Here is a 26026-nt window from a genome sequence, read left to right as displayed (position 1 = left end):
ATGCTTGCAAGAGATTTTGCAGTCCTAGATAGTGAAAGCTAATGCTGCCATTCGATTTACTACGTGTAAGGGACTTAGTAAGAGTTCACAGTATTTGTGGAACATACAATTTGGTGCAAAATATGTTGAAATTCTGTCTATGAGGGGCCTTCAGAAATGCTCATGGAAAAATTTTTAAAATTATGGATTTCCAATTTTTTTCATCAAAATTTATATTTTTGAATTCCATTTTTCCACAAACTTTTTGAAACATCTGTTCTTACGTTCTCCTAACAACCCTAAGAAGTACTGTTATGGTCTCTATTTTACTGAGGAGGAAATTGAGACACAAAGAGATTAAATAACTTGTTCAAGAGCTGACAGCTAGTCGGTTGTGGTGCTGGCATTTGAACCAAGTTACCTGCTTCCGTCTTCTGTGCCTTTACCCCTCCCTCTGGGTGACCCATGTGGAGTGTAGAGAACGTGCTGATAATGTTGCTAACAGTCACCTGCAGCTCTCCACTGCAGGATCTACAGTTTTTAAAAGAGATCTTTCTACACGACCCCTGAAAGTAGCTAAGCTATGGAAAACTTGAATTTTTAAAAATGTCTATTCTGTTCACTTTATTTAAGAGAAGGCAGAGAAATGGAGTGACAGGTAGAGAGAGATGCCCACAACAGCTGGGGCTGGGTCACGCAGAAGCCAGGAGCCCAGAACTCCATCCAGTCTCCCACATGGCTGGCAGGGGCCCAAGTACTTGAACCATTACCTGCTGCCTCTCAGGGTGTGCGTTAGTAGGAAGCTGGGTAGGAGGAGCTGGAACTTGAACAAGACACTCTAATATGGGATCTTAAACACTGCACTAAATGTCTGCCCCCAAAACTTGGATTCTAATAGCAAGAGACATCTATAAAATAGCCTTAAGTTGATATGAAGTAGAAAACCTTTGTACATGTTTTAAACTTAAGAAAACAAGAGTTGGTGGCCAGGCAGACAAACGCTGTGCCCACAGGGAGCTGTCACTGCAGCAATTCTACCACAAGTCACTCCCAATCTTCAGCTGCTCACTGAGAATTAAATTGCTGAAACCAGAGCTACTGAGCCTCAAGTTACCATGGTTTGGATGAGGTGAGCACATTAGTGTGATAAATTTAGTCTTCAGAAAGTTAAATGTAAGATTAGCTTTATTACAAAAAAGATAATGTATGCTGGTATTACCCATGGTTATTTTCTCCATCTCCCCAAGTAACTAATTGCACACCAATTTAGTCTCTTGATTCAAGCTGAACTCCTATCCCATTTATTATGGTTTGGGGACTGGCGTGCAAAGAAGTAGGAGTGCCGCTAGTGCCTCTGCTGCCCTCCAGAGGCGAGTTGGGTCAAGACAGCCCACCTCTGAGCCTTTGCTGAGTACGCATGGCAGGGCCGCCGTGCCCTCTCTGTTGGGTCTTCTGTGAATGCAGTTTATCAAAAGGGAGAGTAAAACACCCTGAATTTCCAAAAACAGTATTAAAATGATTACAGTTCCCTTACTGGCCACTGATGGTTACTGGTACTCAGGGAAGATCTAAAACTTGTCCTGAACTCCCAGAAAAAGAAATCAAGAAAGAAAGCCCAATCACAATAGCCACCAAAAAAATCAAATATTTAGGAATAATCTTAATAAAAGAAGTGAAAGATATCTGCAGTGAAACCTGTCAAACACTGATGAAAGACGTCATCAAGGAAACAAAAAGTGGAAAGATATTCCTTGTGCATGGATTGGAAGAATCAGTATCATTAAAATGTCTGAAATAACCTAAAGCAATCTATAGATTCAATGAAATCCATATCAAAATACCAATGACATTCTTTACAGAACTATTAAAGGCAACTCTAAAGCTCGTAAGGAATCATGAAAGACCCAGAATAGCCATAGCAATCTGGAACAAGAAAAATCAAGCTGGAGACATCACAATATCTGACTTCAAAGCATATTACAAAGCTATGGTAATTAAAACAGCATGGTACTGGCATAAAAACCGATACACAGATCAGTGGGACAGAATGGAGAGACCAGAAATTAATCCACATACAAATAGCAAACTGATTTTTGACAAAACATGAGTAAGGATAATCTCTTCAGTGAATGGTGCTGGCAAAACTGGATTTATATATGTAGAAGAATGAAATTAGAGCCATACCTCTTATAGTATACAGAAATCAACTCAAGATGGATCAAAAACTTAAAGACCTAAGACTATGACGTTGCTGGAAGAAAATATAGGGGATGGCCGGCGCCGCGGCTCACTAGGCTAATCCTCTGCCTTGCAGCATCGGCACACTGGGTTCTAGTCCCGGTTGGGGCGGCAGATTCTGTCCTGGTTGCCTCTCTTCCAGACCAGCTCTCTGCCGTGGCCAGGGAGTGCAGTGGAGGATGGCCCAAGTCCTTGGGCCCTGCACCCCATGGGAGACCAGGAGAAGCACCTGGCTCCTGCCATCGGATCAGCGCGGTGCGCTGGCCGCGGCGGCCATTGGAGGGTGAACCAACGGCAAAGGAAGACCTTTCTCTCTGTCTCTCTCTCTCTCACTGTCCACTCTGCCTGTCAAAAAAATAAATAAAGAAAATAAAATAAAGAAAATATAGGGGAAACAATCCAAGACATTGGGGTAGGGCATGGCTTGGACAAGATACCCAAAGTGTAGACAACAAAGGAACAACTAAATGGGACTGTATCAAACTCAGAAGCTTTTGTACAGCAAAGGAAATGATCAATAGAGTGAAGAGGCATCCAACAGAATGGGAAAAATATTTGCAAACCACCAATCTGGCAAAGGATTAATGTCTCGAGTATATCAGCAACTTAAAAAACTCAACAACAGAAAACAACCAATCCATTGAGAAATGGGCAAAGGACTTCAATAGACAGTTCTTAAGAAATACAAATAGCCAGCAAATATATGAAAAAATCCTTAACATCACTAGCCATCAGGTAAATGCAAATGAACCACAATGAGATATTACCTCACCCCTGTCAGAATGGCTAAAATCCAAAACACAGAGAGTGACAAATGCTGGTAAGGCTGTGGACAAAGGGGAAACTTATACACTGTTGGTAGGAATGTAAGTTAGTGCAGCCACTGTGAAAACTGTGGAGATTTCTTTAGAGATAGACTTGCCATGTGATCCAGCAATCTCACTACTGGGTATATACCCAAAAGACTTAAACATAGTGATATCTGCACCACCATGTTCACAGCAACACTGTTCACAATAGGCAAAACTTGGAATCAACCAAGGTGCCTGTCATCAGATAAAGAAAATGTGGTATGGATACATAATGGAATATTCTTCGGCTGTAAAAAAGAATGAAATTCTACATTTGCAGCAAAATGGATGCAACTGGAGGACATCATGTTGAGTGAAATAAGGCAGACCCAGAAAGACAAATACTGCGTGTTCTCCCTTATATGTGAGAGCTAAAATTCAGAAAGCAAACCGAAAAAAGAAAGAAAATATAAAAGAAAGGTCTGTGTGTATCAGTATTGCTGCAAATATAGTTTTGTAAAACCCTGTTTTATACCTCTGTGAAACCAATGGTTAAGAATATTATATTATAGTTTTAGTGTACTGTATTTTCAATTGGTCATTTTTCAATTCAGTTCTTATTTATAGCCATTGTCTGCATTCCCACTAAACTAGTGTCTTTTTTGCTTTTTAGTTTTTAACTGCATATTAAGCCTTTTTCCTGTAATGCAAATTTTTTTTTAATTTTTTATTTATTTATTTTTTGGACAGGCAGAGTGGACAGTGAGAGAAAGAGACAGAGAAAAAGGTCTTCCTTTTGCCGTTGGTTCACCCTCCAATGGCCACTGCAGCCGGCGCGCTGCGGCCGGCGCACCGCGCTGATCCGAAGGCAGGAGCCAGGTGCTTCTCCTGGTCTCCCATGGGGTGCAGGGCCCAAGGACTTGGGCCATCCTCCACTGCACTCCCTGGCCACAGCAGAGAGCTGGCCTGGAAGAGGGGCAACCGGGACAGAATCTGGCACCCCGACCGGGACTAGAACCCGATGTGCTGGCACCACAAGGCGGAGGATTAGCCTAGTGAGCCACGGTGCTGGCCCCTGTAATGCAAATTTAAAATATGTTATCTCAAAGACTAAAAAAAGAAAGGGAAAAGGAAGGAGGGTGGGGTGGGGAGGGGGAGGGAGGAAGGGAATATCATTATGTAAAATCCAGAACGAATTTCTTTCATCAAAAGGTAGTTTATACCTGTATGGAATAAATTAATTAAACCATCTACAGGTAGAGGATTGAAAACAGATTTTGAAAACACAACATTTGTTTCTTTCTGGATACAAATTGCAAATAAAAATGTTGAGCTTGCTTAAAAAATATAAACAGACTTGTCCTGTGTTTCCCATACCTCACCTCAGCCACTAAGTAGAAATGTCCAAGTTGTTTTAATACTATAAATAAAATTCTCACTCACTAAACCTTTGTCACATGCCAGATACTATTCTAAGCATTTCATATATTCTTAACCTATTTACACAACAGTCCTGATGGGTAGGTAGTGTGGTCATCTCCATCTTATGAATAGTAGAACACAGGCAAGGAACACTTCATTCTGGATGGTAGAGCTGGACTTCAGCCCAGCTAGTTCTGGGTGATAGACTAGGCTTGTCTATTAGCTATTAAGGCATATAAATATGAGTTTTAGGTAGAGGTTTTACTAAATCTTTAGCCTTAATCTGATAACAAGGAAACAGTTGGCCTTGACACTTAAAAATGTCAATGATATGACAGACAAAGAAGGAGAAGGAGAAGGTGATGAGTGGAGGCGGAAGAAGATGAGGAGGAGGAGGAGGAAGAGAAGAAGGAGGAAAATCATTCTAGGGATGTGGCAACTAAATATAAATCACTGTTCATGATTAGATCTTAGATGTAAAAGACAAAGCTATGAACAGCATTACTGGGAATTTGGGAAATTCAAATATGAACCACAGATTGGGTAATAATGTTAAATTTCTCAAGAATGTTTTTATTTTGGTTATATGAAAGTATGTCTTTATTCTTAAGTAATACTTGATGAAGAATATAGGGTGGAATGTCATGATGGCAGCAAGCTACTATCAAATAGTTCAAGAAAAAAATGTATGTGAGAAAGAGATAGAAAATGTTAAAAATTGGAAAACTACATAAAGGGTATATGATAGTAATCACACTATTTTTAAAGCTTTTTTTCTAGGTTTGAAATTTCTAGAGAAAAAGGAAAAGGAGGGCCGGTGCTGCAGCTTACTTGGTTAATCCTCTGCTTGTGGTGCCGGCATCCCACATGGGCTCCGGGTTCTAGTCCCAGTTGCCCCTATTCCAGTCCAGCTCTCTGCTGTGGCCCGGGAGGGCAGTGGAGGGTGGCCCAAGTGCTTGGGCCCTTGGGCCCCCTGCACCCGCATGGGAGACCAGGAGGAAGCACCTGGCTCCTGGCTTCAGATTGGCATAACTTTGGCCATTGCGGCCATTTGGGGAGTGAACCAACGGAAGGAAGACCTTTTTCTCTGTCTCTCTCTCACTAACTCTGTCAACTAAAAAAAATACAATTAAAAAAACAAAAGGAAAATAGCTTTATCTCAGAACAAGAGCCAACCACGGATACAGCCAAGGCATCTGCCTGGACCACCCCAAATGGTGCTAAAGAAGAGAAATGTGGGGCTGGTGCTGTGGTGCAATGGGTTAAAGCCCCAGTCTGCAGTGCCAGTATCCCATATGGGTACCAGTCTGAGTTCCAGCTGCCCTACTTATGATCCAGCTCTCTGCTGTGACTTGGGAAAGCAGTAGAAGATGGCCCAAATGCTTGGGCCCCTGCACCCATGTGGGAGACCCAGAAGAAGCTCTTGGCTCCTGGCTTTGGATCAGCCCAGTTCCAGTCATTGTGGCCATTTGAGGAGTGAACCAACAGATGGAATACCTCTCTCTCTCTCTCTCTCTCTCTCTGCCTCTGCCTTTGTCTCTGTAACTCTGCCTTTCAAATAAATAGATACATCTTTAAAAATAAAAAAGAAATGTATTTGGGTTGGAATCCTCAGTCAAGCTTCACGATCTGTAGAGAGGTGTTATGTGTGGTACATGATATATTAAAGCTTATTTAGTAGTGTTTTTTCCATTAGTACTAGGTATTATATATGTCAGTATATATTTTCCAAAAAATATTTCAAGGTTTCATATCCAGTAGAAAATAAATAATGCCAATTATAAAGCCTTTTATAAAAGGTCTAATTTTAATCTTGCAATGTTCTATTTTTGTCATCAACAAATAAGACATATTTAGGAGCCTACCTTTCTTATTTATTCAGCAAGAATGGATCAATTATTCACTGTGTTCCAGAGACTGACCTAGGTGCTGGGGATAAACCTGTAGCCAAACCAAGCTCCTGAATTCATGATCTAACCTTCAGGTGGGAGAGAGAAGACAGTAAATGCAATAGCTTAGTAAACTGCAGAGAATGTTAGAAAGTGCTCCTTGCCAATGAAAAGTGGAAAAACAGTAGCACCATGGGAAATTTGGACAGGTGGTTGAAGAGAAGAGGATTTGCAATTTTAAATTGGAGTTCCTGGGTAGGCGTCATTCAAATATGACCTTAAGGCACTGGAAGGCCAGTGGAAGAAACAAAGAAGAGAGACCCTCGGATCAGAGCCTGCTCACAGTGAGGCTGGAGCTGAGTGAGCTAAAGGGAGGGAGTAGAAGGGTATCAGGGAGGGTACAGAGGACTTCAGAGATCATTGTGAAGGCTTTGGGATTCATCCTAAAAAAACAGGACATCATTTGATGAATTTGAGAAGTAACGTCATTGGAATCTTTCAAAGTATTAATCTTGTGGGGTGACAGAGGTGGGAGAAGTCTATCACAACATTTCAAGCAAGAGATGACAATGACTCAGCACATGCTAGAAGAGCTGGCCGTGGAGACACATCATCAGATTCTGGATATGTTTGGCAGCAGAACCAATAGGAGGGATTTACTGATAAATTAGATAATATGTTTGAAAGAGACAAGGGTGACTCAATGCTTTTGAACTGGACAGGTGAAATTGTCATCCACTAGGTAGGGAGACTGGGTAGAATAGATTTGATGGGAGGTCAAAGATTCAGTTTTGACATGCCATGCAAGTGTGTGCTGTCTGTTAAACACCTAGATAGTAATGTCATAAAGGCAGTTATATGTGGCAGTCTTGAGACTAGAGGGAGTTCAGGAGCAGGAATCTAAAATTAGTTGTGGGGAGGGATTTGGTGCAGTAAGCCAGCACTCTCTCTATTTCTCACTCACTTTCTCTCTCTCTCTCTTTTCCCTAACCCCTTTCCCTCCCGCTCTGTCTTATTCCCTCTTTCCTACTACCTCTCTGAAACAAACAACAAACCAAAAAACCCCACAACTGGTCCTAATTGGCATATTGATGGTATTCAGAGCCAAGAGTGTGGATGGGATGACCAAGGCAGTGAGTGCGGAGAGAGTGGAGAGAATGCAGAAGGACTGTGCCCTCGCAATTATTCTGTTTCATGTGTTGAGATTTGTTATGTTTCTCATTGTGTTTAGAAAATTATTACACTGCACAAAATAAAAGGGAAAATTGACAATTATCTAAATTACTAAAGATAGTCAATCAAATCATTCAATTTGCAAAGCAGATTAATTTTCCTCAATTATCTGGTTTGATTTTCTACAAATGTCTACATTATTATTCAGATATCAGGACAGCTACATTTTGTGCTGCTCTATCCTTGTGTTATTTAATCCATGATATGTTAACCTTTAGAACAGTAAAGTTCAAAAATGCTTTCAAATGATTCTCTATGGGGGATGATCCTCATCCATGTTTATTTTATGAATTAAAGTCAAATGTTTTGTTGGAATATGAGAATTATTTCTTCTGATACCGATGACTTGACTGTTCTCATCTTGGTGATTTGGCTTTTAAGTTATGCCCAAGCAAAATCCTGCTAATCAAGGACTCAGGAGGAAATATTGTCACCTGCGAAGATATATGAATGTATTTGTTGTTTTATCTAATGAAAACAACTGGCAAAGATAAGGAGTTTACTCAACTGCAAATAAGCCCATGTGGTGAATTCCTGTCATCAGCAAGGCTTCAGTTTTAATGTCAGAACTATTTTAATACTCTGATAATAGTTAATTGAGCAAATGTGGGCAAGCTCAGAAGTATTTTTCCTCATAATGAACTGTGTCATGGTGCCGGACAATCTAGATAGTACATACATATGACAAAGTGTGTTAGTATGGAATACCCACCTGAACCCAGTTTTTTTTAAAAATGGAGTTTATTGACTTATGTATTGGAAAATAGAGGCAGACCACTGGTTTTTGTTCTGTGTTTTTTGATAAAGGATCTATTTGGTTTTGTTCCTTTATTTTTCCCTGCCTCTCGGCTTTGCCATTCAAATTGCTGTCTTCAACTCTAAGCTGGCTGTTCTGCAGGCCTAGAGAGGCTGCCAAGAGCAGCTGGGCTGTTTGCTTTCTTGAAAATGCTCAGGGAAAAGGAATGTTCTTTAATTATCAGGCAAGTGATGTGAGCTCAGTGCCAATTGTTGTGGCCAGTAGAATGCCATGTGTTAATAGTTGGAAGGCTTCAGTTACCTGATCCCTGTGACAAAATCAAAGGGATTCCCTTGACTTGCTTACGTCTTTGAAGACATCAGTGCCCTTTGAAGCCCATAGCTGCAGAGCAGGGTGGGAATGGCATAGCTTTGGAGGAGATGGGCATCATGGCCTTCCTTGGACCTCACCACCAAATGATCCAAGCTCAGTAGACACAGTACTTGCATCAGTTGTTAAGACTGAGCTTCCTAACATTTTTCTTTTTCAGGGACTTTCTCCATTTCCCAGTGACAGAAAGCCAACAATATCCATTTGTGAAAGAGATGGATCTAAAGCTTAGGAGACATAGGTGAGAAGTATTTATTTTTTCCTAAGCTACTAACCAATATAAACAGTTAAAGCCTTGTGGCATTTATGGACAATGTCTTGGTTTTTTTTCTCTTACCAGGACACAGAATAACATCTACATAAACACCATTTTTTATAGGAACTCTTCTCTGTCACTGATGTTTGAATCAATTTTTATGATAGCAGCTTATTTGAAGTACCATTATAAGGATGATTCCAACAGAGGCATCATATTTATGTCATAGTTTAATGGGGAGTTTCCAGCTACAGTTGATGAAGTGAACATGTGTGATAACCACAGCTTCCCGCCAAACCCATACTAAAATGAAATGAAAGGTGTCATTTAAGGCATAAATCCTCAAGGACAGAGAGAATAGGAAGAGACAATACTAACAACATGATGGAAACCAGGTAGGTAATGGACAGGCAGCTGACCATGAAAACTGAAGGCTGAGATAGAAGAAGCACCGAAGCAGTCTGATTTGAGTCGCTAAGTCCCAGAAGGCTCAGGAACTGGCAGTAAAAGGTATCTTTAATGTGAAGGTGTAGGTGGGACTGAGAACTGGGAAGTGTTGGTGAGGCTGTTAAAGCATCAGTGACATCCCCGACTGGGACTCTGTTACAATGCAGGTGGACAATTGCTGCCCTCCTCCATTCCTCTACATCATAATATAAAGAGAGGAGAAAAATTTTCTGGAGAGATGAACCAGAGGATCTCTGGACCTGGGGACACTGGCACAGCAAAGGGAGGGATAACTGCCTAAAACTAGAATGATCAGACAAATATCTATATAGTAGAAAGGGAAAACTCCAACTGCATTCCTTCATGCCACTCCCCAATGCCAGAAATCACACAGGATGTTGGAAATCCTTTTTCCGAGAAATCTAACTAGTCTAAGAGCCTGGACCTGCAAGTTCTGACAGCCAAGGATCCAGGAATGAAAAAGCCAAGGGAGGGGCCGACACTGTGGCTCACTTGGTTAATCTTCCACCTGCGGCACCAGCATCCCATATGGGCGCCAGGGTCTAGTCCCGGTTGCTCCTCTTCCAGTTCAGCATTCTGCTGTGGCCCGGGAAGGCAGTGGAGGATGGCTCAAGTGCTTGGGCCCCTGCACCTGCATGGGAGACCAGAAAGAAAGCACCTGGCTCTTGGCTTTGGATCGTAGCAGCGCGCTGGCCGAAACAGCCATTTGGGGGGGTGAACCAACAAAAGGAAGACCTTTCTCTCTGTCTCTCTCACTGTCCAACTCTGCCTGGCAAATAAAAAAATAAATAAGAAGCCAAGGGAAATTCCCTTAGAATGAAGTCCAAGTTTATTATGACCCCTGAAGGGTCACCTCCTCACAACTTCCAACAGTGCTTTAGTTCTCAATTACCAGACATTTGAGGGAAGTCTCTAAAACAGAGACAAAAAAACAGAAAAAGAGTTTTGGAGGAAATAGAAAACATAATGTGAAGAAAAAAGAAAGCTGTGAGGAAAGAACCAGCCTTGAAAATATAAAAATTATTATATTTATGAAGCAAGAATATGATGCTTAAAAAATTCAGAGACTATAATATAATCTGGACAATTGAAAATATCATAGAAATGAAAAAGAAAAAATAGTTCCAATAGAGTAGAACAATTTGACAAAGATAGAAAAAAGAAAATATTTTTCAAAATTAGAGAATAAATTCAGGAGTGCCTATATGTAAATCACTGAACTCTGGAAAGAGAAAACAAACCAACAGAAGGAGTGGAAATCATTAGAAAAGTCACAAAATTTCCTATTTCTAAATGTATGAGCCCACCAAGAAACTGCTATAATGGATGAAAATAGATGTGCACTATGAGATATCACCATCACATTTAGTACTGGAGATACAGGGAGAATCATAAAGATTCCAAAGGGAATAAAGGGTGAGGATTAAGCCACAGGTATAGAACATCAGAATGGCATTTGAGTGAGCAATAGCAGCACTGGAAGTTAAAAGACAAAGGAATAATGTTTTAAAAATTCTGAGCATAAATGAATTCCAGCCTGGAATTTTATATTCTGCAAAACCACTATTCGGAGCAAGGATATTTTCTGATATGCAACACCTCAAAGGAATGACTTTTTTTTAGATTATTTATTTATTTAAGAGGTAGAGTTGCAGACAGTGAGAGGGAGAGACAGAGAAAGGTCTTCTGACCACTGGTTTACTCCCTGAATGGCTGCAATGGCCGGAGCTGCGCCCATCTGAAGCTGGGATGCCAGGAGCTTCCTCCAGGTCTCCTATACGGGTGCAGGGGCTCAAGGACTTGGGCCATCTTCTACTGCTATCTCAGGCCATAGCAGAAAGCTGGATGGGAAGAGGAGCAGCTGGGGCCAGAACCGGTACCCATATGGCATGCCGCCGACGCCGCAGGCGGAGGATTAACCAAGTGAGCCACAGCGCCCGCCCCCAGGAATGACTTTTATGACCCCTTTTTCCATAACTATCTAGGAGTTGTGATATACCAAAATAAGACAAGGGGAATGATATGGTATCTAGTACACAAAACAACAGGGAAGAAAGTCCTAGGATGCTAATGAAAAAAAGTCTTAGGCCATCAGCTGTGTGATAGAAGACAGAGTCCTTAGGGCAGGCTGGACCAGTCAGACAATCCTGGGAATATTCCTGATCTTGCCTTCTTTCAGAAAAGATTTGCATGTCAAGAGAACAAATTATGGATGAATTTGTAACAACCATTTAGAAAACAACACAAATGAAAAAATAGAATAATAACTCTAAAAAACCAAAATGTTCAAAACCATAAATAAAATCATAACATACCATGTTCCTTATTTTGTTGATTTAAGATGTCATCAACCATGAGATGCACCAATATTGTATGTACCACCAAGAAAGAGAAACCTCTGCCACCAGACAGTGACAAAATAACATAATGTTGGTCCCAGATGGAATAGGAACCTGTCATATCAGTCTCCTGTTGCTTTGAAATTTCTTCCACTGTAGTAAGAGATTTATGTGTTTCTCTGTCTTTACTTGCATTTTCTCTAATAGGGAATCCTTTCCATAGACATTTTTACCAACATAAGACAGTTTCATCTACTCGTGGGTGTCTGTTCTAGGATTTCCCAAAACACTGGTTATGTTTTGCAAGGAAATATTTAATTACTGTCATTCTTCCAATGACAAATATTTATTTTACTGCTGATAAATTTATGTACCACTGTTCTTTTTTTGTTTTGCCTTTGTACATAACCATTTGTTTTAATGACAATTTTTCCTGAAGGTATTTTATGTGGCACTTAAACTCAACATTTGTTTTCCTGCCAACCATGCGTGAACTCAGTGAAGTGAGTTATCAATAGCTTTGACCAAACTTGTGCAGATGCAATGATGATTATATGGCAATGACTGGATAACAGCGTTTGAAACACATCCTAGTTGTCAGACATGTTAAAATGTGGGTGGGGAGGAAAATCTTAAAATCAACTGAATAAAGTTGCTTCTCTATGATTAGGATAAACATAGTCAAAATATTTTAAACACTGAATATGAATTAACCATAAGTTAACCAGAAGTTAAGAGTACTGCAAAAAGTTGTGGAAAACAGAATTGAACGATAAGTTCTTTTTGATGCAAAAAAAATGAAATACATTCACTCTTCCCCACAAAAGAAAGACCAAGGCTCGCACCTGCTCTGTGGATCGGCGGGTAACTGAAATCCCACAAAGTGCCTGGTAAAAGGCAGTTCCAGAAAGTGCTGTTGACAGTGAATGACTGTGGATGACCAGGGAGGGAAGGTCAAATGGTAGATTTCTATTATTTATAAGCCTGGATATGACTTGGAAGAAATTAAAATAATTGGATGTCTTTGCTGTTTCAGAAATACCTTCTGTTTATGAATAAGTTTTCTTAATGGCTTTTCTCTGGCTCATTCCAGCCATAAGTAATTTTTATCCACAGATACATAAACCAAGTGGAGAAAACAGAACCCTACCATGTTAATTTCATTAAGAGATGCATAAAATTGATATTTTGTGTTTAATAATTTATTTAAATTGTATTGTTTTGCTCAGTGTGTACATTTGAGTATTATACTGATAACTCAATCCAGAAGATATTTTAAATATGTACAAGTCTTATAGTCATTGAGAGCTTTTAAAAATTAATTCTCTCTCAACCTAGACATTTATTTGAATACGAAATGTGATCAATAAAATACTTGAATATAAAAATTTGTTATATTAGGATAATACTCTATGGGGAAATGAAATTGAAATAATAATAAGAAAAATGAGTTTGTGTTTCAAATGTATAATGATGGATATCAGAACACTATGATGGTTAAATCCCAGTGCATAAATCTAAAGTGTTCATTTAACCATTTTATTTCAAATTCTTGTAGACTAAAAATGATATTTATAACTGTTTAATCTTAAGGGAGAAATTTGACACATCAATTTAATGTATTGTGAGATGGTTGCAGTTTTTTGTTTATAAGTGCCCTAAAATAAATTTTAAAGGTTTGTGTATTGGTGACAAAAAAATTGAAATACATACATAGTTTTTGGTAATATGCATTTCCCATTGACTTTATGAACATCTTTTATATGCATGAATTTCAAAATATTTTACACCAAAATAAACTTACCTTTTATTTCCATTTTCCATGAACTTTTTGAAGTACTTTCATATTTCATGGTGATGAGTACAGAAGGTATATATACTTTTTATGGTCACATATGTGAAAAATATGTAAGTATACATGTTACATATGAAAATATATGTGGTATGTTTATTATATATGAAATTTACACACATATATGTATATGTGTGTATATACATATATGATGATGACAATGAGTTAGGCGGTGGGGAAGAAAAGCCAAATCTTTAATATCTAAGGTGTGAATATGATTGCGGATGCTAATCTTGCAATGCCATTCTATACAAGTGACCAGTTACTGAAAGATATTAACATAAAAAAGAAGCTAAAAGAATACAGAGAAGCTGCCTCTGGAGAGCAACTCTGGGGTCTTTTAAAAAAATAAGCTTCTGAACTATTTGAAATTTTAGACTGTGCACATATGACTTTGATAAATAGAAAATTTAAATTTGAAATAAATCAGTGGAACATAAGATTGCAAATGTAATTTTCTTCTAAGTAAACTCTCTTGGAGTTTACTAGCCTTTAAATTGTCAGCACTAATTTTCCACTGGCAGACGTAATGCATAAGACGCGACTAAATACACTGTCGATCTGTTATTCATATGGAATTGTATTGAACTGAGAAAGATATCTGTGTTTTACTGAAAGTGAATTTTTCTATTCCATTTCAGATATAATCTTACCCAAAAGATCTAGAAATGAAAAGCTTTCATCTCTAAGCATCTACTTAATGAAGGCGTTTATAGCTAGCACAGTTTGTACTTTGTGGGTCAGTAATTCTGACTGGCTGTGTTTTTAACCGGCTCCAAGCATCCTCCTCTCTACAGTGTGCAGATAAGCCTCCCTCCCTTGCACTTTCTTACCTGTTCGTACATTCTCTTTCCTCTGCTCACTTCTTAGTTTGGTTGTAAGCTGGTGGATCATATTTCTTAGTCAAGGGTCAGTACTTCTCATTTTTAAATTAATCTGAGCCCTGTTAATTAGTAACTATCAGAGCAGCATGACTTAATGGGAAAAGCACTGGGGGACTTGATTCTTACCCCTGCCAGACCATCTCATCTGTGCATTTCACTTTTTTAATGTTTCATTTTCTCACTTGCTAATGGAAAGGTTTCCAATAGGAGCTCTCTAAGCATCTCGCGGCTACAATATTGTATGAATCTGTGCATATGCATTTGCATTTATCTAAATGCTTTGTTACTAGATTAAATCACACAATGTGAACTAAGTGGGACTTTTTTAAATAAAGCTTTGGATATTGTGTACTATAGATTGACAAATAAAAACTTAAAAGAAAGAACTGGGTAGACTTAAGTGACTGGCACATACAATTTTTAAAGGAAAAAAACACTATTAAAGTGGCATTCTATTGCTGGTGACTTATGTATAGCATGATATTCGAAGGATAAATCCTTCATCAGTTGTGACACATTTATGAGCAAATGGGACATATATTTTTGAAATGTTGGTTTTAAGTTGTTTGACTACCCTAAATGTTAGCCCATAAAATTTATCCTGCTACAACTATCTCTTTTTAAAAAATTTTTACTTATTCTTTGAGAGGCTGAGGGTGGGGATGGGAGACAGAATGGAGAGGAGAGAAGAGGGGAGGGGAGAAAGAGGGAGGGGAGAGGAGATTCTGCCTGCTGGTTCTCACTCTCAATCAAGGTTTCCCACCTGGGCGGTAGGAAGACAATTACTTAAGCCCTCACCGCTGTCCTCCAGTGTGTGTGTTAGCAGGATACAGGAGTCAGGAGCTGGAGCTGGAGCTGGAGCCAGGCATCACACCCACACTCCAATATAGGAAGTGGGCATCTACACTTTTAGGCCAAATGCCTGCACCTATCACTGCTAGTTTTATGCACCCTGTGATGTTTCCAGCCAATGCAGAAGCTGACTTTCTAAAATCAGATGAATACCTTGAAAACATAAGTCATCTATAGTTAAATAATTGGAAACTATTCTAAAGAAACAACATCAGGCGCCAACATATAAATCTTACTAAGTGTACATTATACCCTATCTAAGAAAAAATTCTCAATTTAGTTACTGCACCTAATGAAAACAGTAAGAATCATGCCTGTGATAGTAAGAGTTACACCAAATCACTGCAGGCACTACACACTACACTGTGCTCGTTTTGTTACAGGTGAGCTCAGACTGTATAGGTCTCTGGCTACTAAGGAAACTTGATCCATAGTTGGAAGACAGTTATCTTTTCCTTTCGAGGTTCTATCACCTCTGACAAATGCCGTGCCAGAATCAGGTGAACAATATAGATTCAGTTCCATTACTGGAAAAAGTATTATGGAATGCCAACTCTTTGTTCAAAGAATCATGCATTACTGATTCTTTAGAGCCCTCAGTTTGTACATGAGCCAGGGCACTACCTCATTGTTTTTAAACTTCTGATATCCATTAGGACTATCTGAGGATTTCGTGTTTTTGAAATTCACATGCCTGGACCCCACTACTTGGTCTACAATTTGTTTTTTGAAAACAGTACTAAATGCTAATTCAAATATCAACAAAATTGAAAAAGACCATTCTGTACGACAATGAGACATTTGTGACACAACCAATTTATCTTGAATCTATCTGAATTCTAGACCCATTACTTTAAATTTGATCTTTGGGAAGGAAATATGAGTGGTGACTCCTGTTAGCTCATCATGTAATAGCCTGCTTTTTCTTTTGTTGACAATAGATCATGGTTTCAAGGAAAAGAACTAGTTATATTCTACTTTTTTTTTTTTTTTTTTTTTTTTTTTTTTTTTTTGACAGGCAGAGTGGACAGTGAGAGAGAGAGAGACAGAGAGAAAGGTCTTCCTTTTGCGGTTGGTTCACCCTCCAATGGCCGCCGCGGCCAGCGCACTGTGCTGATCCGATGGCAGGAGCCAGGTGCTTATCCTGGTCTCCCATGGGGTGCAGGGCCCAAGGACCTGGGCCATCCTCCACTGCACTCCCTGGCCACAGCAGAGAGCTGGCCTGGAAGAGGGGCAACTGGGACAGAATCCGGCGCCCCGACCGGGACTAGAACCCGGTGTGCCAGCGTCGCGAGGCAGAGGATTAGCCTATTGAGCCACGGTGCCGGCCTATATTCTACTCTAATCTTTACTGTTTTTCCTTTTTAGGGGGCTTTAGTGAATTATTTATTCTCTCTTTCTCAAAGCTTGGGGAGTAAGGAGGGCTGTAAGTCATTGGACAAGACATATAAAAAAATAGGTTAAAAAAAAAGTATACCTCCTTTCTGCCTGTGGCTTTCCCTCATTTGTTTATAGGATCAGTACCCATGATCTGAGCCCATTTCCCAATGAGAATGATGTATGCAGTCAGAACCTCTCATTTTTAGTATGTTTTCATCTTTCTAGATCCCTTCAACTCATTGCCTTTCTAGTTAACTAGTACAGTAGGTAAAAATGAAAATTCCAAAGGAAATGTAAGTTATGAGTTCTCCTTTCTCCCTCCCTCCCCTACTGATTTTGTTTTCTATTATTCATGACAAAAGATAATAGGGTTATAAGTGATGGAAGTGGGGACAAGAGAGCAAAGACTGGAAAATTTTGACATACCTTGTTCTGTAGGAAATCAATATTCCTAACGAAATCTTCTCCCCAGCAGATCTTGGCGAATTATCTGTTTTTGACATGGATGGAAAGCTACAAGATAAAACTAGTTCCACATGCAGTGAGGAACAGCAATATGACCTTAAAACGTGGTGGGGCTGACTTGGTACCTGTTGCCTTCATGGTGGAGCAACTCAGCAGGCCTCTCCATGGCCTTCTGATTGGCAGCTGAACGTCCTCTTTCTGTTTTCACTTCTGGACATGGACAAAGCCCTAGACTGCCAGGCCCAAACCACCTTCACAGGTTTTAGAAACCAAAGTCTTTCTTGGGCTAGATTTTTCTCCCATCTTTTCCTAGACATATTCTTTAATTCACACACGCATGCACATACTGTCCTTTCCAATGAACATGATGAAGGGGAGAGAAAGAAAGGTGAAGGATCCAAGGGAACAGACAGATCCTGTCTTTGATCTCAAGTCTCTTTGCTTCTATGGTTCACGGGACTTTGGTTTTGGAGTCTCAGCCCAATTTTAACGTTCGAGCTGCCTATTACTGGTGAAAAAGGGGGGCAGAAAAGAGCCGCTTCTCTGTCTCTTTGCCTTCATCTGCTGTTCACGTGGAAGTGTGTGCGGCTGACCCAAACCTCGCTGACATGTCAGCGTGCAGCCGCAGGACGAGGGGTGTTTGATTTATAAATGGAATGTATAATAGGCACGATGCCTTCTGAGCCGTACGTTCATGGAAAATCACATGCCGCTCACATGAGGGACCAAGATCTTTTTTTATTATTTTAATGAATTGAGTTTTTTCAGTGCACCAGGGAGATAAGAAGATACCTGCCAATAACCCTCTGATTGTGTCCTCGGCCAATTGGTGGGCTTGAACATGGGTACTCCTCTCGTCAATTGAGTTTGTGTTAAGTCAAGGTTTAGCTTTGGATTTGAAGCTCTCGCTCAAACAAAGCCGCAGACGCTCCGACAGTGGAAACCATCACATAATTCTCCTCTTTGTCTCTTTAAAGAGCACGGGGTTGGTAAAAAAATCCATTTTGGGAAGACTCGGTCTGAAGATAATGATAGTGAAGATGAGAAAAGACAGCAGGTTATAAGTTCTGGCCTAAGTTCGGAAAGAGGAAGAGAAAAAAAGGTTGAAAAGGTAATAAACTACAGCAAGGCCAACAGATCAACCATCAGGAGAAAAACCAACAGGTAACAAGGGGCCTCGGGAGCTTCTGAAGAATAGAGATCAGTAGGAAAGCATTTTGAATGAGAAATAAAATGCTCCTTCCTGTCGGGGAGGAAGGGAGGTGTACAGTGCTTGAGAAATGGGAAAAAAATGCAATTAAAAACCAGATATGAATAAAGATCAGGTGAGGGAGGATGTCACCCTGTGGCCTTTGGAACTGTGTTTCTGCTGCCTCCCAAAATTATTTTTTTTCCTGGAACAAAGGAACAATGTTGTGGAAAAGTGGGTGCCAGAACCTTTAGGAAAATGAGACACGGCGAAGCGGATAAAGGAGACAAAGACAATTGCAGTCATATGCAGAAAACTGAAGGCAGCTGAAGCTGAGACAAAGGGTGAAACTTTGGAGCCAGCAAGATGACTGAACCATGGGAAGGAAGGAGGGAAAGATGATTCACAATAACATTTGAAAGACATTGGCTTGAATATTTATTAGCGTGTTGCACACTGCTTGGCCTTGGGAGACTGCCTTTGTTCAGTGAACCATTTCCCAGTTTTAAGGCAATAAACAGGAAAAGAGCTTGAAAGATGGCCATGGATGCTTGGTCCATAGTGTTTGAGAGCGAACCTGAGATAAGACTTTGGCTCCGAGAGAGTGAGGGATTGGAGGCATTGTCACGGAGCAAGATCATCTTCCCCGGAACCCGGCTCCAAGAGGAAATGCATGATTAAAATGCTATCAAAGGATGCCCTGTTCTGAGACTAAAGTTTCCACCACATCCTAGACTGGGGTGATTCCATTTCCATTTAATCCCTCCTATATATGGGTGAAAGTAAAGAAGGAAGGCCAACTATAGCATAACAGAACATTCTAACTCGTAAGTAATTCCCCACTGGGGACATCAAGCCTATATTTGTATCTGTGTTCTTTCATTAAAAGCAAACAAATCAGAGGGTATTTTAAGTGAGAACTATGGTCCATCCATCTTAGGATTTTTCCCCAGAAACAGGACTGAAGGATAATTTATGGTAAAGGATGATCATCATTCTTCAGAAGACTGTTCTCAAAATATTCCTGGCACATCCAAAAATATAATATCCTTAACCCTCCCTTGAGAGCATATGGTGCCGTCTACAAGGAATTTCTCTTCCGCTGTTTATTTTTAACAATAAAATGAATTTTTCCTAAGCCATCCAAGGGCCTACTTGTATAATTAGTTAGTGGGTATTTATTCTGGCAATGAAAACATACACATAATGTGGAGTTTCTGTTGAAGCATTTATTAGCAAAATTCTGCCCCAAGTGGGAAACAAAAGAATCTGAATATAAATGGAAAAAAAATTCAAAAGTTAGTTTCCTACAGAGTAGAGACACTGTGCCAAATGGCACAAGAAAAGACAGAGAAGAATGAAAAGCAAACTTGGAAAGCAGTGTTGTTTGAGGTATCAGTGAGCCTCTGAGTCGCCTCTGGGTGTTGGTGTGCAGTTAGCGGAAAATGAATGCTCTTGCTAATCTTCTAGAGCATTCTATCAGGGAGCAGATGCACCAGCACTAGCAATGGGAATGAAGAGGAATCCAAGTCCTGTCTAGTTCAATGCCCAAAATGTAGGTTTCCACTATGGGGCTTGCAGAGGGGTGCCTGGACCACCAGCCGATGGAAGGGTGGAAGCAGGGCCGTTGGAAGCTTCTTTTTGGATGTGCAGTGCATGTTCAGAAGCTCAGCACATGCGGAGGGTGTGACTGTGGTCTTAGACCTTCTGCACAGGGGCAGCAGAATGATCTGGAAAAACTGAAGTCTAATTTTTCCTCCTTCACATTGCTGAGCGAGAATATATATGTAGGTCAATTGAGATAGTACCATGGCATTTCTCTCTGATCAGTCCAGCTGATACACAAAAGTCACTCACCATTCCTCCCCAAATAGTATTTTGGGCATCTAAGGTTGCTCCATCATATGTCAAAATAGTTACCACCATTTCCTGAAAAGAAAAACCAGTGCACCTGTGCAGGGGTATTTACTTCACATAGAATTCCCGGGTTTAAATATGGGATGATTTGAGGACAAGGTCTCTGTCTTATTGGTCTGTATATTCTCATTGTCTTAGAGCATAACACACAGTGGGGTTGTGTATTTTTATTACGGGATAATAAAACTTTTTTATTTCTAAAGAAATTTAAGTGACTCTTCACAACAATTCCCTCAGTTTCTCATGTAAAACACAAGATATTTGGACTAGAGTTGCCCACATTGGCTGGATTGCAGAACAAATTCTGAGGCTTTTCAAGTGAGCACATACCTGAGTTCCTTCCGTGCCTGCGCAATCAGAATCTCCGGGTGTGGGTCCAGCAAAGTCGCTTGAGAACCAGTGCACAGGAGCAGATCAGAGGTCCCTTCCACCTTTAGGATGTTCGGCAGTAACAGGCTCCTATGATGCTTTAACGTGTTTCTCATTAACTCCTTAACAGCAAAGTGAAGAGAGGGAGTTTTTCAGGCCTTTTGTCTATTAGAAGTGAAGGTAATACATCTTTGACATTATGATGTATAGGAGAAAGAAAAAGAAAATAAGAGAAAGAACAAAGTATGCTTGATCTACACTACTGTTTTATATACTCCCGGAAGAAAGCCATGACTGTTGTTCCAGTCTCTTGTATTTGCATAGTTGTCAGCCATATCATCTCGTTATCTTGTGTGGATGTCATCCATGTGACAACCAAAACTAACTTAGTTTACAAGGTGGTGGTGGGGTGGGAATGAGGGCCTTAGCGCTGTCGCAAGGTCAGCGGGACCCTGCGTGTTTGTGGGGTGAGTGGAAACTCAGATTCATGTTACCTTTGGGGAAGCTTGCGTGCTGGCAGTCTGTCCTGTTCTGCGGAGTCACACTGCTGATGGCTAGCCATGTGGACATTCCTAACGAAATAGGCTGTTGATGTCTGTAGCTTCACTTTTTGAGCAGTGAATCAAAATCTCCAAACATTTTCTTATACAATTTGGAGTTCTGCTTGCATTTAACACTATTTGAAATCTGTGTGAGACAGTATTACAGGTCTAAAGTAAAATTCGTAATATGTGATGCTATAATTAGTCCAAAGAATTCTCATTTTTCAGAGACTATAAGGAGGCTTGAGGGGCCAGCGCCGTGGTTCACTTGGTTAATCCTCCACCTGCGGCGCTGGCATCCCATATGGGCGCCGGTTCTGTTCCTGGTTGCTCCTCTTCCAGTCCAGCTCTCTGCTGTGGCCTGGGAGGGCAGTGGAGGATGGCCCAGGTGCTTGGGCCGTGCACCCGCATGGGAGACCGGGAGGAAGCACCTGGCTCCTGGCTTCGGATCGATGTGGCGCCAATCGTAGCAGCTATTTGGGGAGTGAACCAATGGAAGGAAGACCTCTCTTCTCTCTCTCTCTCACTGTCTATAACTCTGTCAAATTAAAAAAAAAAGAGGCTTGGGAGCCCACCTTTGTGACTGGTGCCACTCGTCCATCCTCACCCCAGAACCCAGTGATAAGTAATGGGGCAGGTTTTGTCCCTGGTTCTCTTCCATACCTTTCTTCTCTTCTCCCTTTCCATCCTCTCTTAGGGTTCTCTTGTTCAAAGGAACTGTGTTCCTTTCTTTTCTGTGTCTCACTTTCCCTTCATCTTCCAGGCTTCTACCAGTTCTTAAATAGGAACTTCAGAGGGTATTTCTAAAAAAACAGGGAGAAGAGACCTGGAACCGTGGGGGTTGTCTTCTCCACGATCTTCTTCTGTCCCTTTTCCACCATCCCAACCCTGTCCCAGAATTCACAAGAACAAGATACTCAGTGGTCACCTTGGAATAGCCCATCCAGTGAATTCCCAGGTTATTATACTTGACTGATGATAATGTTGATGGTGTTGATACTGTTGGTGATGAAGGTAAATGTTGATGACCCCAGTGTGCCTGGCTAATGCCACAAGAGCTTCCCTTTAAATGTCACAGATTAGCACTGGTACACTACTATCAGCAATAAGTCAAGGATGGCCACTCCTCTCCCAACAGACAGAGAACATTATTTTATTATAGATGAAAGGGAGGAAGTGAAACAAAAATTTCAAGACACTCTAGTCCTTGATGACTTTGTTTATGCATCTGTTACCAACAAGTATATCCATGTGAACATACAGCTATTATATATATTAATCACTACATATGCTATATATACTTACAAGTAATATACATACTACTATATATGTGCTAAATGTATATTCTTTAATATATTATATTTCAGTACCTTATTTATCTTTACAGTTTTGTACAGTTGGAAGGAAAATTGGAATAGGAATGCACTGAAGAGTGTTTATGAATAAATGAGTATAAAGGCAATCTCAAAGTCACAGTGCTGGTGAGGAAAAAACAAAGAGGGATGATTAACAGTATTTAAATTCTAGGGATAACTTAAATGAATATATTGGCCTGTTACTATTAAGTAAGACCTTGCTCAATGACTATTTGATGACTGACTAAATAAAACATATAAACAAACAAAGCCAAAAATACATTGCTTTCTATGTGGGAAAGCCATGGTCACTAAGAATTAATCTGCTACAAATATTTCCATGAGTTTTCAGCTACTCTTTAAGGACTCAAGGGATTTCTGACATTAACTAGTATTTCCAGGAAATCAAGATTTCATTTAAATTGAGAGATGTAAGATTTTATGAACCCAAAGATTTAAAAGGCATTAAAATAAATGTTGACTAATCCCTTAGGGAAATCAGTCCAGGATTAGATTATGTTCCTATGATAAATCAGAAATGCTCAAGAAAATGGACAAAATACCATGCACATATTAAAATCTGTGTTTGTTTTACCTAGAAAATATGAAGGACTATGCATTCATGCTGTTGTTTTATAATACTTGTAATACTTTGCACATTTTACTCAATTATACTTAAGTGTAATACTACAGAATAATGCCACAGACATGTTGAATACTACATGGCCTGTTCAGGGAGAAAATAGTGCTTAAATCTGAAAACACATAATCATGGAGTGACTTAGTTGTAAGGATCTTTATAAACCTTGTTACTGAAACCCCTTCCCTTCTCACAAGGAGAAAGGGGGTTCAGAGGAGGACACAGTCTGCTGTGGGTTACACCCAAAGTTGTCAGCAGAGACAAGTCTGAGAGTGGGATCCACGGTTTCTATCTTTTCCAGAATCATCTTTGACAGATGGTTCCTGAAAAGGAAGAAGCAACCAACTGAGATGCTTGTTGAAAAATTTCCCAAATATTCTGTCACTCCATTGCTAAAAATGTGATAGAAGAGGAAGAATCAATTCCTTGCCAAAGAAAGAGCCAACTGTTCACTGAAATCTGAGTGAAGCTGAAGGGAATAAATGAAACCACAAAGAATGATCTGTTTAGCTATCAGCTGACCGCAACAGAAAAATAACAACAGCTAAAGCATGTTGAGTGTGTACCATGTACTAAAGGGGGTGTGCAAAGCATTTTAAATGATTTTTCTTTCATTCATGTCTAAGAAGCATTATCTTACTTAGTGTTCCCAATAACCGTATAACATAATTATCAGCTGCATGATTCTGATGAGGAAATGGGTCCGGAGAGGGTAAGTACAATGTGCTTAGGGCTGAGAAGCCAGGAGTGGAAACCAGGCAGTCTGGCTGTGGACCCATAACCAAGCCTTTAGACACTATACTATGTCCCATGAAGGGGAGAAGTTTGTCATTTGATCTCAAAAGGAAGTCGCAGTCAGACTGACATCTCCAGGATTCAGTGGAAACCCACTTCATAACTATGTTTTCGAACCAACTCATTATTTCTCTTCAACCTTGAAATGAAGAATTCTGACTGTAAAATAGACAGGAATTCAAAACACTTGGTGGGAAAACCGACTTGAAAGATAATGTGCATTTCCATGAACTTTTGAAGTTCTCTTGGATGTCAAAACCCCTTGATTTAAAACAAAATGCTTTGCTAACAAGGTTTCCTTCTTCTTCTTTTTTTTTTTTTTTAATTTACTGGGCTACTTGAAATCTGAAGTTGGGATGTCTTCAATCTCTGGGAGGCAGTGTAGTCATCATATAATGCTGAGATTCTCAAACTGTCTGGTTTTAAGATCTGCTTTACATACTCTTACAAGCTATTGAGGACCCCAAAGTGATTTTGTTCATGTGGGTTTATTCCTATGATTATTTAGTATGTTAAAAATGAAGAGTGATATTTTTTAAAAAGATTAATTCTATTTATTTGAAAGGCAGAGTTACAGAGAGAGGAAAAGACAGTGGGAGAGAGAGAGAGAGAGAGAGAGATCCTCCATCTACTGGTTCACTCACCAAATGGCTGCAAAGGCCAGAGCTGGGCCAGGCTGCAGCCAGGATCCAGGAGCTTCTTCTGGTTCTCCCACATGGGTGCAGGGTTCCAAGCACTTGGGCTGTCCTTTGCCATTAGCAGGAAGTGGGGTTGGAAGTGGAGTAGTCGGGACTCCAACCGGCATTCGTATGGGATGCTGCCATCGCAGGCGGTGGCTTTTCCTACTGTGCCACAGTGCCAGCCCCAAATGGTACATTTTTTCCATTTTGATCATATTTACTTTTATTTTTTATTTTATTTTTCCCCAAGGAAACCTTTTATTTAATAAATACAAACTTCATGCATTTCATAAGTACAACTTTAGGAATATAGTGATTCTTCCCACCATACCTACTCTCCCACCCACACTTCTACCTCACCTCCTCCTCCCTCTCCCATTTCCAGTCCCATTCTCCACTAAGATCCATTTTCAATTCACTTTATAGAAGTGAATAGAAGACCAACTCAATACTTAAGAGTTCAACAATTTGCTCGAAAAAAAGAAAAAAAAACTGTTCTTCAACAGTCGAGACAAGGGCTGTTCAAAGTCATTGCATCTTGAAGTTAATTTCACTTTCTTTTTAGAAACTTAACTTTAAAGAAGCACCCAAGAATGTTACACTTAGACATAATTATAACATAACTCTTTGAGAACAGAGATCCTGCATGAGTAGTTAGTGCAGAGTGATTCCTGTTTTTAATTTATATGACATCAGTGATCACCTGAGGCTCTTGACATGAGCTGCCTAGGCTATGGAAGCCTTTTGAGTCCACAAACTCCATCAGTATTTAGACAAGTCCATAAGCAAAGTGGAAGTTCTCTCCTCCCTTCAGAGAAAAGAACCTCCTTCTTTGATGACCACTTCTTCCCACTGGGTCTCACCCACTGAAGTCCTTCATGTAGGACATTTTTTAACCACTGTGTCTTGGCTTTTCATGCCTGAAATGCTTTCATGGGCTTTTCAGCCAGATCAGAATGCCTTAGGAACTGATTCTGAGGTTAGGATGCTCAAGTGGTACGCTTTTAAAATATAAGAATTCACAAGAACACATCCTATTAGCTATCAGAAGGATACCTGCATCATGTAGCTTCTAGAAAAGTCGATGGCACACTTATGAAAGAATGAAAGTAAAAACAAATAAGTCTTAGTATTAGGAGAATAGTTTTTTTTTTTTTTTTTTTTTTTTTTTTACAGGCAGAGTGGACAGAGAGAGAGAGAGAGAAAGGTCTTCCTTTTGCGGTTGGTTCACCCTCCAATGGCCGCCATGGCCAGCGCGCTGCAGCCGGCGCACCGCACTGATCTGATGGCAGGAGCCAGGTGCTTCTCCTGGTCTCCCATGGGGTGCAGGGCCCAAGCACTTGGGCCATCCTCCACTGCACTCCC

At 40.2% G+C, this 26026-nt stretch overlaps 1 long non-coding RNA gene across 2 annotated transcripts in view; it reads left to right on the top strand.

Moving 5' to 3' along the window:
- LOC103350973 (uncharacterized) overlaps positions 1–25785 on the top strand; it is a 41412-nt gene extending 15627 nt beyond the window's left edge. For both annotated transcript variants that reach the window (XR_011381448.1, XR_011381449.1), the window contains 2 exons: positions 8839–8919; positions 17185–25785. This is a non-coding gene — a long non-coding RNA (uncharacterized lncRNA). The remainder of the gene's footprint in view (positions 1–8838; positions 8920–17184) is intronic.
- The last annotated feature ends 241 nt before the right edge of the window (positions 25786–26026 follow it).

Source organism: Oryctolagus cuniculus, chromosome 13, assembly GCF_964237555.1.
Source record: "Oryctolagus cuniculus chromosome 13, mOryCun1.1, whole genome shotgun sequence".
Classification (NCBI taxonomy): domain Eukaryota; kingdom Metazoa; phylum Chordata; class Mammalia; order Lagomorpha; family Leporidae; genus Oryctolagus; species Oryctolagus cuniculus.
Note: the sequence above shows the minus strand (reverse complement) of the source record. Positions and strands in the feature narration are given on the sequence as shown.